Source organism: Perissodus microlepis, chromosome 5, assembly GCF_051167445.1.
Source record: "Perissodus microlepis isolate ML-2025 ecotype Zambia chromosome 5, ASM5116744v1, whole genome shotgun sequence".
Classification (NCBI taxonomy): domain Eukaryota; kingdom Metazoa; phylum Chordata; class Actinopteri; order Cichliformes; family Cichlidae; genus Perissodus; species Perissodus microlepis.
Window position 1 is genome coordinate 15955787 of NC_140465.1, and position 20795 is coordinate 15976581.

The 20795-nt window shown below is 40.3% G+C and overlaps 1 protein-coding gene across 2 annotated transcripts in view; it reads right to left on the reverse strand.

Annotated features, from left to right (window-relative positions):
* The window catches only part of rargb (retinoic acid receptor, gamma b), a 49671-nt gene extending 33625 nt beyond the window's left edge, over positions 1-16046 (reverse strand). Inside the window, exon 1 of one of the 2 annotated variants that reach the window (XM_084928230.1) lies at positions 15927-16046. The gene's annotated coding sequence lies outside the window, so the exon portion shown is untranslated. Of the gene's footprint in view, positions 1-6229; positions 6470-15926 lie in introns of those variants that run through there. The other variant, XM_084928229.1, reaches the window with a different exon arrangement.
* Between the last annotated feature and the right edge of the window lie 4749 nt (positions 16047-20795).

Below are 20795 nucleotides of genomic sequence, written 5' to 3' on the forward strand. Positions count from 1 at the left end.
CAGGGGTATCAAACATAAGGCCCAAGGGCCCGAATCTGCTCGCCAAAGACTCAAATCCGGTTGGCTGCACACTCGCATTGCATAGGACTAACAACCAAGTTGTAGTGAAATTTAGAAAAGACATTTGGCTTCAAAGTAAAAGTTGTGCTTTACTGCTGAAATCAACAAGTTCTGGAGTGCAAGATTTTCTAAATGGGGAAACATAGTGTGCGATTGCAATCCTCAGATAGCGCTCATAGGTGTGGCTAGTTTTTATGGGCAGAAATCTGTGCCATCAGAAACTGAATTTGAATAAGTTAAATTTGAATTTGAATTGCTCAGATTGAATCTGAATTGTAACTTGAATAAATGCTTTTGAAAACTGAATTTGAATTAGTCTAATTTGAAATTGAATTTATGGTTTGAAAATGATCATCACTAAATTGAAATTGAATTTTATATTTTGAAAATGAATTGATTTGCTTTGAAACTGCATTTTATCCTTTAAAAATTCAGCTCTCGAATAATTTCAGTTTCACTTCTCACCATTCAATTTCAGTTCCAAAATTCAGTTTTTTGGAACTTACATCCGGTTCCGGTTCAAGCGCAGATTAATAGAACTACGTTTTACTAGCGGACCGAAAGTGTTACTGACGGGAATCTACAGCATCTTGAGCTGAATTAAGACTTCAGAAGTCATTCGTCATGTCGAATGACCAGCGGATAAACTCTCAGGTTGGTAATAAATGTATTACATGTATAAGAACAAGCGTCATGTTAACAAATGATAGCCGTAAGGTAACTTTTATGCTTATTGTAGCTGTTAGCTAAAAACGCTAATTTAGCGTAGTTTGCCCTGGATTCAGCTTTGACAAACAAATATGATCGACTGTTTCTAGTAGAATTCCAAAGTTGTCATCTTGTACCCTCTCAGAGTACCCCCTCTGTATGCTTGCAGAGACCCCTACAGTAGAGAAACATGCAAAACGGTGTCCAAACCTTTGTATTTTAGCTTTATTTATGTCTTACACAGCATCCCAACTCTTTAGCTAACTTAATAACTTTAGCTAAAGTGAATAGTTAGTCTAATTCATTAGTGCAGCATTACTGGATCATCTCTGTTTGAAGTGATGTAATATGATATACAACTATCACTGAAACAGCAAACTTTGTAAATAAGCAAACAACACTTCTCATTCTCTAAACGTTTGGCCATAGCTGTAGATTACACTATCAGTGCTTGTTCACTCTTGACAATAATTACATTTCAAAATTTACTTTGTGCATTTACAGGTAAACAATATCTAATTTTTTTATCTAAATGACTGCTTTGTCTTTGAAAAGGGTGAAGAGCCTGAGGCCGGTGACAGTCCAGTTCTACTCTAAGTACATCCTTACAGTGGCTCACAGGACAAGGCCACATTCCTGTCCTGCCAGAAGAGAAGAGAAACTTCAGAGTCTTCATGCAGTTCAACCACACCTGTCATATTCCATATGACAGGGGTCTCAAACTCCAGTCCTCAAGGGCCAGTGTCATGCAACTTTTCCATGCCCTCGAGGACTGGAGTTTGAGACCCCTGCCGTATGGTGTTCATGCAGTTTTCTACCCCACAGTTACAGCATGTCTGACTGCCTGTTCAGCATATGCAAAAATATATGACGAGTTTAAGCATGTGATGACTAAGGCCTTCCATTATGGTGTTTGTCATCACATGTCACAGACATCTGGATGATCATTTGGAATAAACTAAAAACTAAAAACTTGTTACTTCATCTTTTATCTTTATTATTATTATTGTTCTTATTTTACATTTTTCATTGTTAGGCATTGGGTTTATTTGTAGTAGTCCTTTCCAACTTCTTTCCCTCTTCCATGTTACTGTGTCAGCTTGTCAGCATCTATTTGGGTTTGGAAGTGGAACAGAAAGTAAGGAAATCCAAAGTGCCATTAAAACCAGGAGAGGTTCTTATATTTCAGAAGAAGGGATTAATTCAAAAGAAATGACTTCAATGCCATATTTTATTTAGGAACCCTAGAGAGCACTTTGCAAAATAACACATTCTTATAATTTCACCCTCAGATGAGGCTAGCTACGACTGTCAGGGAAGGTGATGTAGGTACAGAGCATATGAGAGTGGTTAAGTTGATGTCTCTTGTCTAGATGAAGGCACAAGAGGGATCAATGGCAAGGCGTAGAGATTCAGTATCTTCAGTCTTCAGTGGACACTCCATTTCTGGCACAAAACACTTATAAAAGATGGTCGATTAAGGAGGTGACCTGACAACTTCAGCCTGTCAAACATAGTAATGGAGCAGTATGCTTTAAAAAAAAAAAAAATCTAATTAAGCATGCACTCAGTACCCTAAGAATTATTATGGTAGTTAAACACAGTGATAGTTGTATATCATATTATATCACTTAAAACAGAGGTGATCCAGTAATGCTGCACTAATGAATTAGACTAACTATTCACTTTAGCTAAAGTTATTAAGTTAGCTAAAGAGTTGGGATGCTGTGTAAGACATAAATAAAGCTAAAATACAAAGGTTTGGACACTGTTTTGCATGTTTCCCTACTGTAGGGGTCTCTGCAAGCATACAGAGGGGGTACTCTGAGAGGGTACAAGATGACAACTTTGGAATTCTACTAGAAACAGTCGATCATATTTGTTTGTCAAAGCTGAATCCAGGGCAAACTACGCTAAATTAGCGTTTTTAGCTAACAGCTACTATAAGCATAAAAGTTACCTTACGGCTATCATTTGTTAACATGACGCTTGTTCTTATACATGTAATACATTTATTACCAACCTGAGAGTTTATCCGCTGGTCATTCGACATGACGAATGACTTCTGAAGTCTTAATTCAGCTCAAGATGCTGTAGATTCGGTCCGCTAGTAAAACGTAGTTCTATTAATCTGCGCTTGAACCGGAACCGGATGTAAGTTCCAAAAAACTGAATTTTGGAACTGAAATTGAATGGTGAGAAGTGAAACTGAAATTATTCGAGAGCTGAATTTTTAAAGGATAAAATGCAGTTTCAAAGCAAATCAATTCATTTTCAAAATATAAAATTCAATTTCAATTTAGTGATGATCATTTTCAAACCATAAATTCAATTTCAAATTAGACTAATTCAAATTCAGTTTTCAAAAGCATTTATTCAAGTTACAATTCAGATTCAATCTGAGCAATTCAAATTCAAATTTAACTTATTCAAATTCAGTTTCTGATGGCACAGATTTCTGCCCATAAGTTTTATGGGTGATTTACAAAAGTTGCGCTGTTTTCTAAACACAGGCGCAATTAGCAACAAATTGCAGGTTGCAAATGTTACTGAATCTGATTGCAATCTAGATTTAATCATTCACCTCCCTGTATTTATGCCTTGAGAAAGGAACTCCCAGAAATACATATGCAACAGGTCAAACGGTCACGGTTTCTCATTTACATCACACTCTTTACAGGTTCATAGTGATGACTATGGCAAACTGTTAGCAAACAAAACAAAGAGGAGGAATAGCAAGGTGGTTTTAAGTGCAACAACCTATGCCTCTCTGCAACTAATTTCACCAATGAGTTGCAGGTTGTTTTTCCCTAGCCACCAGTGGTTGCCAGGTGGTTGCCAACTGATCTCTAGGCCCATTTGAATCGAACTGAATCAAAATAAATCTCAGCAGACAAAACATTGATCCTGTGATGCTACTATGCGAACTTGCCAGAAAATGTGAATTGACTGTAATTCTTAGCTTCACTTTGGTGAACACATTTAAAAGACGAGACGTGGCATGACTTGGAATAACAAGGAGGCAATTCTGTGTTAGCGGTGCTAATTCGGATGGTGCTAGTGACAGTAATGTTTCGTAAATGGCACAATGTTGTCATTATGTGAAGGTATCCTGTGGGCTACTGAGGCTCTCCATGTTGGTGCTGGGGTCAGCTCCTGTTGCTTGAGGCTCAGCAGCTCAGTCGTGGGTCAGACCTTACTGAGGCGTTCAGTAGGCAGCTTTTCACTTAGTATTAAAGTCAAATGTGACACACACAAACACACACATACACATCCTCAGTCTGTTTCTCGCTGTTCCACCACAGAGAGGATTAGAAGAGCGTTTAAAGCCATAGCCTGTGCTGAAGAGCAGCCCTGGGCCATGATTAAAAACACTGAGATGCTCTTTAGGCACAGTGAGACACATTGAGCCTTGTTTGGGGGAAAAAGTGCAACGAAAGCAACAATGAATGTTACAAATTACGTCCAAATCTCTGAAGCCAATTGGGAACGTTACAGCGAACCACAGCCAGTGCACTCTCACCAAAATCTCTCTAAATAACTCTGTGGACAATATGTAATTCTGAGGAACAAGAAAACATTTGTGTCCTCCACTCTCAAAAGCAAGTAGCAAGCACTCGCTTCTTTGTTCTGGAAGTTCCAAGTTTCCATTTATATGTAGTAACCAAGAGAGCAACCCATATAAAATGAAACTCAGCTGACATGGACAAGAAAAAAAAAGATGGAAGCTGTGTAAGGGAGACGAAATAAAGGAGAAAGAAGTCAGTGAGACAGAGGGAATAAAAGAGAGAAAGAGAGAGGAGCCAGACATCCTTCTCAGCCTGAGGGGCTGTCAGTCTTGTACAGAACAATGATGAGATTGCAATGCAGTTAAACACGTTTTATCTAACACACCCAAACACATGCACATGCAAGCAAAAAAATATCGTCTCTAGCAGCTTTTAAAACAATTAAACAAACAAGGCCTAACCAACTGCAGATGGATCATAAATATTAAACCTCAAATGCTGAAGAGAGCCAACCTGGAGTTAGCGCGCTCAATAGCCAGCACTCTACAGAGATCTGCCAAGAGAGAAAATGAACAAGAAACAAGAAAGGTGGAGAGAAGAGAAGCCATATTCAGTGAGTCTCTCAACCGTTCTCCACCTTGTGATCGCTCTAATATAATATGCATCATTTTACACCCAGTTGTTTATGTCCTATTTGTAGACTCCTGCACTTTTCCTCCGGACATGCTGATGAACATTCCTCCCGACATTAAGGAAAATTAATCTGGAATAGATTTGTCGAGAGTTTGCTAGAGGAGCTCATGGCGAGGCCTGCATTGCACGGTGCGAGCACTCCCCTCAGTGTAGTGTTAGGAGACAGATGCAGGAAAGCTCAGCTCAGCTGGGAAGAGGCACTCAGCATGCAAATAACATCTTAATCACGATCATCAATCAAGCAATGCATCTGTATTTATATAGCACATGTCACACAAAGGATGCTATTTGGAATGATTCACAGTGCACAAAAAGAGCTTGTGTTTCAATATGTGGCCATCACTAAGCTTATTCACACATACATGCACACTTTCTCTCTCTCACACACACAGATAATGCAAAGCAGGAGTGGTGATCAGACACACACCAGACTGTCTTGTGATATCCGGAGTAACTGATTTCAATGTTTCAATCCAACTTATATAATTGTGTGGATGGGAACCTGTTTATATAACCTTCAGCAGGGGATGAGTGGCTGTGTGTGTACACACTCAGGTAGTCTAGACCTCCTCGGCCATTTGTGATGTTGATGGAATGATCCGTCAACTCTGACAGTCAGGCTGTCGGCTGTAGGGGCCTGCAGGGTGTAGAAGCCACTTCTTCTGTTGCTGGAAGTGCGTCTGATAGTTAGGAAGCTTGTGTAATACCCACATATCTGATGTATGCAGCATGTAATGCGCTGTATGGGAACTGTGCCATCCTTGAAAATTCTGGGGGAATTTCAACATCCATTTCAGCTGATTTCCTTTCCAAGATCGGGATTTCAACAACCGTGAATCAGAGTTTGGGAAGTCAGGAATTAACCGCAGAGCTGTACACTCATCCGAGGGCAAAACAAATGAGGACGGACGCACACGGACACAAAGATTTACAGAAGTATTCATCATCTGAGACGGAGAGCACACACAAGTGCCGATCAGCTTTCATTCGCTTCCCGAGCTGTTTCTGTTGTTCTTTCTCCTTCTCTCAAAAGCTCTGTTCTCAATTAAAGCTGTCCTCGGGAAACTCAATCTCCCCACTCATGCTGCCCCAGAAACACACACACACACACACACACTGAGAAAGAGAGGGAGAGAGACAAGAGAAACACGAACACATCTCACTCATGCTCTGACATGTCCCCTGTCTGTCTTCTTTCTCTTGCAAACCGCCAACTTGAATTAACTTATAAGGAAAGTAAGACTGAAAAGCAAACTTACCAGACCGGGGAGAGGGGGGTCAAAGAAGGAAACACCACACAGAAGAGTGGTTTGTAAGTCAGTGGAGAAATGAGCCGAGGAGGTGTAGTTGTCGAGTTTGTCAGTCAGAAGTCGCTCTCGCAGCAACGTTTGAGCTCAGCCTGTTGCATTCCTCCTACCTCTCCTTTTCCCGTCTCTCTCTCTTTCTCTCTTTCTCTTTCACCAACATACACCCTCTCTCTCGCTCTCTCTCGCTCCTCCTGAAATCATTGTGTACTTTGATTCACAAACCCTGCCTCTGTCACGTGATCCAACACTTCAAATATACAGCACATTTTTTACCAGCCACAGAATGCCCGAAGGCAGGGAAAACAGGGTCTAAAAATCTTAGGTTTCAACTTGCTGAACCCCCACCACCCCCACCAACACCACCTCTTACCCCCACCCCTCTCTTTCTTTGTCTCAAAGTCTGTGTCTCTCTCTTTACCTTCACTCCATCTACCGCATACTGTCAGTCAACACTCTTTTTGTTAGACTTCAACTGTGTGGCCGTTTGTTTTGAATTTCTAAATTTGTTCATCCTTTCCTCGCCATCCAAAGATAGACCTAAACCAACACACGTACATGCGAGAGAGCGCCGCGTACATGTATGTACAGCCGCCCTCGTGAAACAGTGACTAACTCACAGACATACACAAACACACACACGTCGCAGAGGGTTGCACACCTTTGGGGATATCGGTGTCAGTTTTTGGCATTTGCTCCATGTTTACAATGCCTTGACTTTGGGACTCCGGCCGGCCAATGTGGGAGTCCGGGGGCCTCGAGCCAATCGAGGGCTACTCAGTGGGTTATTGTGACTAAATGTTCCTGATGGGATAGAAATAAACCCTAGCATCCCTGTGACTCAGGGTGATGGAGACAATAGTTTAAAACCGTCAAATGCGATACTAGTAGTGCCAATTCTCAGATTTTCATTCAACATGTCCATTTAAAGTAAAAAGAATGTGACTGATTGCAATTGAGTAATAATACAGATAAACTGTGTACAAGTATGGAAATCAAACCTCAATGCACTAATGACAATTGCAATTGTGCATTTAAAGTGGTGCAAATATGCAAAATCTGCAAAATTTACCAAGTGTCACAGGAACCCTGGCATACACGTCAGTTTTCATTAAATCTCAAAAATGCAAATGCTGTGAGCTGTTTTCCATCTTGCCTAGCTTGAGAAATACAAAGGGCCATTCTCTTAGCAGTTACCACACCTTTAACTCAGTTGAAGTGGAGTCTTTTCCTCCTACAGGATTTTCCTAAGCAAATAAGCCCTGTCGTTTTCGGGTAAGGAAACGTTTAACAGAGATACATTTGATCCATGATGAGATCAAACCTGGCCAGACGGGCCTTGAGGGACAGAGCTAACTGCCTCTCCATGTCAGAGATAAAACTGTCTGCTACCGTCTGCCTGACTGGCCTCAGCGGTGAGCCGGCTCATTACAAGCCCGTCCACAACAGCAACAGCGAGCAGCGCGGCGCAGGTCGACTTCCAGCACAGGAGCTTTACCCTCAGGTTGACTGACCAATTTTAATCAGCCAAGTATTTAAGCAGATTGATTAAACACGAGTAATTCAGTGCCATGCTAAATATCTCTGAATAAGTGTACCTAAGTTTTTACACTTATTATCTATAATATCAGACTAACATAACTCTTTTTTCATAAAAAAAATAACTATAAAATTAAATAGTTCCTCCACACTCTGTCTCTGTAGGTGATTATATTTTACAGTAAAAAGGCCAACATGAGAATGACATACAGTAAAGAACAGTACACTGAAAAGAAATCTAATCACAGTCAATTTTACTTTAATTTAGTTAATAACCTAAATTTATTTGTAGTCAGACTCTCACTTTTGGTTTATGAAATATTAACATTAATGTAAAACGTGAGAGGAAAAAAGTTGACTTTTTGTTTGAGTACAGAGCAGGTTCAGTTTGGTCAATTACCTGATACCTGTGTGTGTGTCTGCACTGATCGGTTGCCATTAAATAGGTGTGGTTAGATGGAGATAGAGGGTGTCGGTTTTGATTTGTGTGTTTAATCTTTCATCTGTGTTTCCTCCTGGAAGAGTTTGGAAGTCTGGAAAACACGTTGATGCTAAACAAGTTATATTTCAGTTCAGAATGAAGTGCTTCTATCGCCATGCAGAACTTTATGAACAGTGCGTGTGTCGGTGACTCCCCACCTAACCGGGGACGGCTAAAGAAATATGTTTTGGATTAGTCAGTACATCACGAGCTCTTTTCATACATGATATGAAAACAACAGACCTAAGCCACGGTGAAAAATGAATAACGGAATATGTAAAGAGATCTGTAAAGATATGTTTTGTGTGTTTAAACAGTAGAATGAATGAAATACCTGGAATGGATTTTCTGGGATTTAATGTACAAATAGAGGACGTTTTTTTCGCATGTTGTTGCCCACTCGGTCACACCAACGCTTTTATTTTGAACTTAATGTAAAAAACAATAGAAGAGTGTCACACAGATATTTATGGAACTATTATTATTTAGTTTTTTGGGCATTCTTTGGTCAAGACGAGACAGGAAAGTGGCGAGGCAGCAAGGGAAACGGTCCAGGGTGGAATCAATGCTTACAGGCTGCCTTCTCCACTAAGTGAGCTGCAGCACCGTATTTATTGAATTTGTGACTATAACGCCAAAAGGTAACAATCTACACATGTTTAAAAATAGTCATTTACTGTATTAACTATTATACTTTGTGCCTTTAAAAAAAAAAAATTACTTGAGAAAGAAACAACCTGGAACGGTTATAATCCAAACTCCAGGTTCACTCCTTTAACTATCAAGTTTCTGAAACACTTCCCTGCAACGGTGTCAGTGAGGAGAGGTGAAAGGTTAGTGCTGTTTGTGTTTCTGTGTCAGTGAAATGCACAAAGACGAGGTGAGTGTATAACATCTGAGTGTGAAAGGCACATTTGTGTATTTATGAATTTCAAGCACTTGCACAGAGCATCCTTTCTTGCACATGTATCCACGTGCTGATGCGTACTCACACCAGTGGAGACGGTTAAAGACACATCTTCATTTTCACTCCCACTTTTGTTCCAGTGCGAGTGGCACTATTAAAACAGACTGACTGAGTAAGGGGATTAGAAATGTGAGAAGGGTTTCCTCTGAGGCCTGCAGGTAAAAGTTTTGGGGAAGTTCAGCCTGTGATAAAGAAGGTCTAAAGATGTAAAGCAGAGAAGAGAGAACAAAGAAATGGCCAAAACTGAAGAGGAAAAATGAGGGGAGCTTATAACTTTTTGCAGAGCTTGAAATGGGGCCCTTTTTGGCAGCAGGCAGTGGAGAAACCACAGAATGGTGCGACTCTGGAGTTGAGGGGTGGAAGAAGCAGGAGGGGGGGGGGGGACAAAGGACAAGGAAGCAGAGGAGAGCGGCGAAGGAGGGGGAAAGAAGAAAAGAAAGGGATAAGGAGGGAAAGGGGAGGGGGGGTTGCAGACGACAGGTTTTAATCAGCAACAGGCTGTTGGTAATGAGATCACTATCCCACTGTGCTCAGATTGATGTCATGTGAAGCACTGTGGCGCAGGGCGAAGCATGCAGGGGATGACAGGCACGCATGACAAGCTCACTCGCTTTCCCCGGGCACACAAACACACACGCACGTATGGAGAATGTCAGAATACGGCGCAATGCTCGCACCAGCGCTGGCAAGTGCCCACAAACTAATAAACAAGGGCGCAACGGCTCACGCAGAAAATATGCACGCACAACACACAAAGAACCTTTAATACGCCACAACACCCTGCTGTTAATTTTCTTCAAGCAAGTAAAAGAGCTGACACAAATATAATCACACCCACACATACAGTATAAACACATTTCGGATCCCAAGGCTCCTTTATGTCTTTTCTGTCTCTCAAACTGCTAAACATGCCTACACACAAAGAACATACTGTACCAGCGGTGAGGGTTGGCTAGACTAGCAGGCAAAAAAGAAAAAAAAGGAAAAAAAGGGAAGGAAAAAAAAGAGGGAGGATAGGAGGAGAGAAAGCAAGGGCTGCTGGGGGAGAAAAGGTGAAAGGAGTGACATTCTGGGTAGCAGCTGTCAATTCGGCGGACACGAAGTTCAACAAACAACGCGAGAAACGAAGGCGCTCTCTCTCGTTCGAACGGAGTTGAGACAGAAATATTCAAATAATATGGGCAAAATTTCATTTTGAACGAGCAAACGTGCATTTTTGATCTTGTTTGCAACAATTTGTGTTAGCGGATAAGCTAAGAGAGAAAAAAAGACGAGGGGAAAAAAGCGGGGTGTACGTGTGCATCCAATAGTTTTTCCTATATAAATGTTCCCCGAAAATTCAACCATGATGTCATCATGAACCTGTTGTGAACCCAACTCTGTCAACTACCATTACCGTCTCATTCCCTCTCCGTTCCCACTTTCCAGCACTGCCTCTCCATCTCCTTCCACTCTGTCCCCATCTTGTTCTTGGACTTCTTTATCTTTCACCATGCAGTGTTGTCTGGCTGCATTTTTTCTTTTCTACTCATGCTGCATATGCTGCTACACCCGACACCCCCCCAATCCACTTTTACTCCCTCTCTGAACCCAACCCCCAAATACACCAACACACACACATACTGCTCACAGACATTTGGAGAGTCTCTGGTATAACAAGGACAGTTTTAATCAGAACAAGCTGGCATATTTTGGCCAAGACCTGCACTTATGGTAATTCAATCAGAAAGAAAGGAGAAAGAGGGAGAGAGAAAAAGTGAACAGGGGCACACAGAGGGTAGTGGAGTGTGAGACAGGGAAATAAGAAAAACAGAGGGAGGAAAAAGGAGACAGTGGGCGGATGGGAGGGTGAGGTAGGGATTGAGTGGTTTGAAGAAGTTTGAGCCACATGTGGAAGTGATTGTCTAATTACAGCAGATATGTATAAGTGTTACTGCCTGCAGGACAGATGATGATTGGAGGGCGCAGCACTGTGAAAATGAGATGATTGGACGAGGAAGAAATTAAGATGGATAATTGGTGGAGGAGGGGGCAAGAGGAGGAGAACCACACTGGGAGAAGTGCTAGGGTGGCTCCTGCAATATTCTCTGTCCGAGTCTGAATAGAAATCAAATTTTTTTCTTCCAGTTCAGGTGGTGTCATCATAGCAGCTCCCTCAGGAGTGCTGAAGGCAAAAAGCTTCAGCCTGTAGATGGTACTAAAATGAGACATTACACAAAAACTGAACATACACCTATGCACACCATCAGGCGTGACATTAAAACCACTGACAGGCAGGTGATGTAAATAACACTAATCACTTGGTTACAATGTAACATTCTGCTGGGAAATCTTTGGTTATGGTATTTATGTATGTGGGACATGTAACACCATTTTAATCACAGTCAGTATAGACCATGGAAGTATGTTCTCAGATCACAGGAGCCTACCACAACAGGTCCCCCCGCGCTACAGAGCTCTGGAATGGCTTGAGGTACATGACAGAGGCCGTGGTGCTAACCCAGCCTCCATACTCCACAGGTCCCAATTCAATCAACGTCTGTGGGATCTACTGAAACCAGCCAAATCCATGGAGGCTCCACGCAGGACCCCAGAGGACTCTGCCAATATCTGAGACACCACAGGAGACCTACAGAGGTCCTTGTGCCCTAAAGAGTAAGTATTTTGAAGACACTAGGAGGACCTACACAATATAAAACATGGTTTTAATGTGGCCGATTAATGCACAAGAGTGCAAGACAATTTGTTTCAGGTGGAACAGGCTTTATGGATTGCTTAGCTACAGCAAGACATTATACCGGAGGTAACTGGATTATGTTTTCCCCTGGTTTCAAGTGTTTTGCTAAGACTTTTTACCACAAAGACAGTAGTAGTATGAATATACTCTGTAAGAAAGCCAAATTAAATTAAAATTAAATTGCGACAAGTTCAACGATACCTACGGTCATGTGAAAAAGAAAGTGTTCACAGGACTCTATGTGCTTCTGTCAAAAAATTACGTACACCCTTACTACTTCCATATGGATGACAAAGGTAAATAGCAACTAAGTGCTGATAATCAGATGGCTTGATTGATTAATTGATCCAGATCCATAGGAGGTTTGACCAAAATATATCTATAAAAAAATCTGGAAATCAGGTCTTTGTTAACACAATGCCACAATCTTCCTAGGAGCAGACGTCCCAGCAAATTTACCCCAAGCTCTGATTGTACAGAGAATCATCAGAATTCCAAGGAGCCACATCTATGGCGTGTTTAGAAGAACTGCCAGGACAAAATATGTTCTCTCTAAAACCAACACAGCAGCACTGCTTAGCTTTGTACGTCTGCATCTAAACAAACTACAAGACTTCTAAAAGAACGGTCCTCATCTACTCATATGTGTGAGGAAATATTTTTACCCTGCACAAAATCATATCAGTTTGCACACAAAAATCACCATCAGATTACGAAACATGCGCTCCGGCCTATTTTGTTCTAACCACCCAGCATATGTTAGTGAACCACAGTCATTCTGAACCTAGAGGCTTGTGCAGTCTGTATGCAATCTGCTACGCCCCTATTTCTTTATATAAGTAAACATGCCTATCTTATAAGAGACAAGAGAAAGTCCAACTGAAGAAACCTAAACAATTCTGTCCAAAGAGGAACCCAAAACATACACACAGCTTCCTTAAATGTTTCCACCGGAGTGAAGAAAGTTTAGTAAACAAACAAACAAACAATAACCCCCAAAAAACAACAAGCGAGACTCCAGCTGGAATAATGAAGGTTCGGAATATTGATTTCCCCTGAGATACTTGCTGTGGCTCATGTAAAAAACCCATAAATAAATAAAAAAATGTTTGAATATCAAAGATTATATGAAAAACGACTACAAGAGAATGTAGGAAACAAGCGGAGGGCAAGGATCATGTGATCTGTCAGATGAGAAAACAAATAATACAAAATGCACACGGACCACCCCCCAAACATCCAGATTCTTCAGCATCCATGAGTTTGGACTAAGAAATTAGGCCGGTATGTGAGGACATCCAGCAATGATAAAAGTCATTTGTAATGAAATATAACATATTTTGAAATAAGGTGAGCTAAGGAATACTGAAATTCAACTATTTAGTAGTTAGTTTTCTTTGCATGCAATTTATTTATTTATTTTTTCATATAATTGTAATTCTGATCATTTTGTGGTTCACTGCATTCTGGAAAACTATAACTAATGATAAAAGAGCAATGATAACAACAAGAACAATAATAATAACACTTGTTTTTATTATTATTATTATTAGTAGTAGTAGTAGTAGTAGTAGTAGACAGTAGAGGTGGGAATCACCATACATCCCACGATACGATATTATCACAATACTTAACGCACGATACGATATTATTGCAATTTTTTTAAATATTTTGCGATATTCAGATTCTGTACATAAAGGTAAACTTTATCAATATTCATTTGATCTAATATCAAAGTCTCACACTCAGTCTTTCTCTCATTTCAGTCAGTTTTATTGTTGACAAACTGAACGGTTTGTATTACAGTCTAGTCCAACTTAACTGAATGCAACCATCTGGTACAATTATAGCTATTCTGAACTATGCAATTTATGAAAACTATGCAGCCCATTCAGCAACTGAAGAATTTGAAAGTAAATTAAAACAAAATATAATTTTACATTAAATAAAAAAGTTTTAAACTTAATTAAAATAAAACATGTCTTAAATTAAAATAAGTAAACTGTCATGTTTATTGCTGCCAAAAAACAAGTTAAACACATTTGGACAGTGAAGGAATGTCAGGATTCTTGCTCAGAAAAAGGAGCTGATCAACATGCTCTGAAGTCAGAGCATGTTCCAGTCCACAAAAACTTTTTTTGTAACAAAATATCGATTTCTGCTGTCCCTGTATCGATACATTATTAGCAAACAAAATATCACGATACTACACAGTATAGATTTTTTCCCCCACCCCTAGTAGACAGCCAGGCCTTCATTATTTCAGGTAAACAAATTCAGGTATGAAAATATTGACAAACAACTGATTGGTGTGTGAAACGTTTGTACGCACCACTTTTTGAACAGCATCAAACTTACAACACAATGGTTGAAAAACAGAATCAAGGTGTTGCAATGGCTCAGTCAAAGTCCAGACCTCAACCCCACTGAAATACTGTGTCGGGAGCTTAGGAGAGCTGTGCATAAACAAATGAACCCAGGCAACGCTGTAAAGAGGAGAGGGCCTCCTGATAAAGCCGTACAGATAACGATTACTTCAAGTTATTGCTGCTGACTGTGGTTCTACAAGCTACTGAATCATGGGGTGTACTCAGTTTTTCACAGGACTACACAGAGTCATGTGAAAAACTTTCTTTTTCACATGACTGCAAGTTTCTTGCACAGCCTGTGACAGTTCACTTCAACACATGATGAACAAATGGGAGCTCCAGTACCAGTGTTGAAAGGTACATATTCTTCTGTTAAATATTCCTCAGACCTTCTGTGATAACACTGCCTGCTTACCATTTACACCATGTCGCTGTCTAAATCATACTGGAGCATGCAATGATCAGTGGCTGACTGTTGTAAGCATATATGGATATATGGATCTGACACAGCAACGTAGGATTTCCATTCACTGGAAACTGGATGCTGTAAAAATCTACAGCCGCGGGTCTCATGCTCACATTTTTTTTTTCATAGAGTTTGTGATAAAAGTAGAAGTAAATGCTCCACTAGTCTGCAAAGTAATTAACCAATATTACACTAAAGGCTAAACGAGTTCAGAAGATTCCTTTAGTTTCTTTTTTGGTCTTTTTTTTGTCCCTATCATCAGCAGCAGCAATCAACTTTCTTCGCTGTGTACTGAAACAAATGTGAATGCATTAAACTGCTTGGATACAGTGGCATTGGATGTCCCCCTCAGGATAATTTGGCACCTCTTCACAAGAAGCCACTTGTCAACAGATCTCCGCAGATCTTGGCTGCCTACTGCCGTGCCTGTCTGCCTGTCATAAAATGTATCCCCTCTGGAGGGTAAACAGGGGCAAGTATCACACGTAGACTGTTACTGCTGTCATAATATTAAACTTTGTTTTCCGGGTACTGTTTATTAGTTACCCTGGATGCTGCTTAGAGTGTCCTAAGGAGCTATATGGGCCCAAATGAAGCTAACGATCATTCTTCCAGTGTACCGCTGCTCTTTATCGGCATGTTTACTCTCTTTTATTAGCTGTTCCCGAAATTCCCCTCAAATTTTCCACCAGTTGTAGCTAAATATATTTCAGTTTAAATTAAACCACTTCACTGCACAGCACAACCTGATATACAAAACGAGTTTACCTAACTGCTTTTTATTGGCTGATTTAAACTGCCAGACACGGCTACATGAACTGCACTGCCTTCAAACTCTGCCCTTCTTCTGTCCTCAATTTGATATTGACACTTCAGATTAGTAAAGTCTGAACCTGAGAAAACCACTTATTACATCACAAAAAAAATATTATTTTATTTACAATCCATCACACTGTTAATGTTAGCACTGTTGTTTGAAGGTAAAGTTGTTATATACTGCAGTTATTACTTCACTTTCTTCTTAATGGCTTTGTTTACGTTACAAAAAGTATTTCAAAACTCTTTAATTTACAGTGAGTACCTTTAAACTCACCTCTCATGCCCTGCAGGGGAAACAAATCTCCATCACTGATGGCTCTCTTCACTGTGATAACCATCAAAAAGGAAACTGCTGCAGGACATTTTGGGCCTTAACATGAAAGTCACTGCCACTCACTGCACTTCATCTACAAAGGGAAAGAAAGAGACAGTGTAAATTTGGATGCATATACTTTGCCTTTAGTTTGTTAGGCTTTATTTGTTCTATCTGTATTATGCCCGAGGGGCGGGTGGAGGATGATTTTGTTACATAAATAGAGGCATTGATGCCATTTGAAAGGTTTTTCACAGTCCTGTGAAATAATAAGTATAGATTTACTGCTTCCATAGGAATTAAGACGTTAAGTAGCAGCTAGATGCTGCTAATCAAATTGCCTTGATTACCTGATCATCATCAGCAAGCATGGGCACCTCTATGAAAGCTGACATTTTGGCAGCTTGTTGGTCTGGAACAGCTGCTGTGTTAACATAATGCCACAGTTTTACCGAGAGTGGACGTCCTGGCAAATTTACCCCAAGGTCAGACCCTGTAATGCTCAGAGAAACTGCAAAAACAAACCCAAGAGCTAAATCTCAGACTCTACAGGCCTCAATTATCATCACAAATGTTAAAGTTCATCACAGTACAATTAGAAAAAGACTGGACAAGTTCTTTGAAAGGGATGCAAAGAGAGAGCCTCTTATTAAGTTGAAGAAATCACAAGACTTGTGGAACATTGTCCTCTGGACTGATGAGAGCAAAGGGAAGATGTCTGGCTGTACAGCACAGCACCATGATTGGATTACATCATACACCGCACATCGGCACAAACACCTCATAGCAACAGTCAAGCACGGTGGTGGGGGGTTGATGATTTGAGCCTTTACTGCAGACACAGGCAACTTGCAGTCACTGAGTCGCCATGAACTGTATGTCAAAGTATTACAGAGTCAACTGTGAGGTCATCTGTAAAAAAGCTGAAGCTTGGCCAGAACTGGGCCATTACAAAAGGAAAATGATCCCAAGCACAGCAGCAAATCTACAACAGAATGGCTGAAAAAGAAAAGACTCAAACCGTTGCCAGACCTCAGGATGATGAATTCTGTGGCGATACCTTAAGAGAGCTGTGCAGAAACAAATTTTAGCAAACCTCAATGAAATGAAGCAATGCTGTAAAGACTCTGGGCCAAAATTTCTCCACAATGATGTGAGAGACTGAAAATGATCACTTCAAATTATCGCTGCTAAAGACGGTTCTGCAAGCTACTGATCACAGGGTGTACTTTGATTTTCACAAGGCTGCAGAGTCCTGTGAAGACTTTCTTTTTCCTGACTGTACTCACAGCTCCTTGACTTACTACTCAAATCCACACAAAATACATGCAAGAAAGGGGCAACGCTGTAGCATCTCCACAGTGTCGACATAGTTGTGTAAACTGGGTAAATTCAGTTGGGAAAATAATTCCTGCATTTTCATTCAAGCTTGAAACGTACCTAAATATGACACTATAAGAAAGGGCCAATATAACTGAATGAACTGTCACAGAGGAAGCAGTGGGTGATGGATGACAGCCCCAGGCACAGCTGTATTCATTCCCCCAGGAGTCACCTGCAGCAGTAAAAACATACCACTCAAACTGTAAATGCAGTACTGTCTGTTTTGACAACCCTCTAACACACGGGGCCTCTCCATATTGCATGCAGACAATACAAAGAGATTTACACAGCTTTTTTTTTATTTATTACCCTCTCTATAACTCTAATTAGAGCCCTAATGCTAATGTACTGCATCCCAAATTTAGTTCTTCTTGCATTTCTGCTATATACAAATACATCCAGTACCTCAAGTATGTTGAGTGCGAGGGCAGCTTAGGCTGATAGATAGTATTTCATCAATTTAAAACTTAGAGGGAGTTAGAAAGGTGGATAAAATGGCCAGGATTAACTGCTGAAAATACTTTAGTGGACTTACTCACGTAAGCTAGCACTGCCACCTTGAGGGAAACAAATTATATTAAAACATATTTTAAAACCACAGGTCTGACGGGGGAGTTGAGGGGATTTGATGGTTATTTTTCTTTTTTTGGTCTGGCATTATTATACTCTGTATAGCTGATTGACAATTGGGTGACCCAAAAACCCCAAAAGATGAACTAGTTTTCTTTCTAAAGTGCAAGTTTTAAAAATAGATTCCCTACTAATATATAAACAGCTTTCCCATCTCTGACACATTTTCACTTTTATCTTATGCTACATAGCGGTGACCTGATTCTTTGTGGGGACAAAGGCAAGACCCACATCGGTCCACTTCGCCAGAAGGACCTGCCAGGATTTTAACCACACGGTGGCGCTGTTTAATTGCGTATTGCACTACTACTACTGCAGGTTTTAAGCTCCCTCTCAATAGAAGCAACCCAAGAAATTAGATGCATATTGTTGTACTATTATTATTATTATTGTTGCTTATTGTAGATGTACTGAAGTAGGGGATATATATATATATATATATATATATATTGAACTCCTTCAAAATTATATTATTATATATGTTGCAGGCAACGCTTTTAAACATGATGAGGACTTTTCAATATAGTCCACAGGTAGATGTAAGGTATTTTATTTGGGGTTTTTTGTTTGTTTGTTTGTTTGCTTGCTTTTTTTCTAAATATACAAGAATATATCTATAGATGTTAAACAAACTGATAAATTAGAGTTACTTCGGACAATGCCTTTCTCATCTTACTGACTCACTTCCGTTTGAGCATTTAGTTGACGCATAACAGTAGACAGAGACAAAGCTCGTGTGTGGATAAAGACGCAAATGGAGCCATGATGGGGGGTGAATAACAAGTTAATATAATAACTGAAACCGACACAAGCTGATATCCAAACGGCAGGTGATGAGTTTTATATCCCTGTGACCCCATAGCCTAATTCCCCACAAGTACACCGTAGAGTTTTACGATTCAGCTCACCTTTCTGTAATGAGAAAAGGGTTCTGAATAAGCACATCCCACCCAGCCCCAACCCCGAGCCCAAGCTACGTGACCTAAATTTAATTCGCCGTGTGCCTATCAGCAGCGGCCACACGGCGTCTATCGAGCGCTAGGACACGTCGGTTTTAGTCACATTTGAGCTATTTTGCGTAGCTCGTGTTTGCACAAGCAGCTCCTGACCTACATTCGCTGTGTCCCAGCCAATCTCCGGCGATACTTTGGCTTCTGGCAAACACAATCTCCACAAAGAAAGGAAACGTGACGGGGAGGAGGGGGCGGCAGGGGAGGGGAAAGGGGGGCGGCGGGAGTCACGGTGAGCGCCGCCCTTCAAGCACGTGCCGGCGCTTCTCCAGCGAAGATCGTCTATCGCGCGAAGACCTCCACCGCTCGACTGAGAACACGCGGCGCTGTTCTATGGGTAGAAAACGTGTTCTCAGCTCGAGCAGCTTTGACTACACTTAAAAGCACGTGGACTAAAGCTGAATATTGGTTTGGGTTTTTTTCTATTATTATTATTTTTTTCTCACCTAATATTTATATTTTAATCTGTTGCAACATGTGGCTGCATTTATAAGCAATTAATACAGCTACATATATAAAAAACGTTATTTATCAGAGCTATTTCTTATATTTTGTAAATTTTGTAATATATTGTATTATTTACTTATTTCAGTCTCTTACTGTTATTGTCTTGGAGCAACTGTAACCCACATAATTTTCTTAGGGATTATTAATTTATTCTGATTCTGAAACTAACACGGGCATTAAAGCCACTCAAACATGTACAATGTGATAACAGTGATCTAGTTAATTCTGAGTGGCCATGTTCTGTAATAATGAGTTGCTGTGTTTGTTGCAGAATTATATTTGATTATTATTATTTTTTTCTCAGTTGCTTAGATTGTGTTTATTTTAACTTAGTTGCTCGACAAGTGAGGTGGGCTGCTAAAGCAGAGAATTACAGGCTCTTGGTGATCTAAGAAGATGCTCACGATATGAATTTCACGCACATCAAAAATAATGACAGGTTCATTAATTATCTTAAATGTTACTGACCAAAACAATGAAATGAGGATCCCTTTAAAGTAATGTAAAAACTAAGTAATAGTGTTAGATAAATACAAGCATTAACAAATGCACATTTGCTTCTCCTTTCCATTAAAACTTAAAGTTGTTACCCCAATATTCTATTCTATTTACATTGCATACAGGTGCTGCTGATCCACTTCTACACTGCAGTCATTGAATCTGTCTTGTGCAACTCAATCAGGGTCTTATTCAGTGCAGCCACAAAACAGTGTAGAAATATACAAAGAAAAAATTACAACTACAGCTAACAGGAAGGAAGTGTGAGCTGCTCCCTTCTCTTCATCCTTTAGGACTTGTACTCAAAAAACCAGGAAGTGCGCATCATCACATATCCTTCACTTCACACCCTGGAAACAAGCTTTTTAAACTCCTCCACTCCAGCTGGCACTACGGATCTCCCATACCACGGCAACCAAACACAGAAACAGCCTGTTTCCCACTACCACCATCCTTATCAACAGCTTACATTTATTCTTCGTTATTCCAAGACGATTATTGCATTCTGCTTCAAATCCACAATTACTGGATTTTACCCATCCTCAACATCACAGCCAACTCCATGCACATTATGCTGTTTCACTAGTTTATTACACTGCACTTCATATAAATTGGTTGTTATATCTGATCTGTGTGAGGTTTGTGTTAACCCTGCTGAACACTGTAATAAGTTTGTTTGTATACATTATGTAATACAATATCCAGTCTGTAATAGATCGTCTTATATGTATATAATCTACCTGCCAGGATTTTCTTTGTGCACATTGATAACACCGTATAATATGGCCCATGTGTAAGGGTG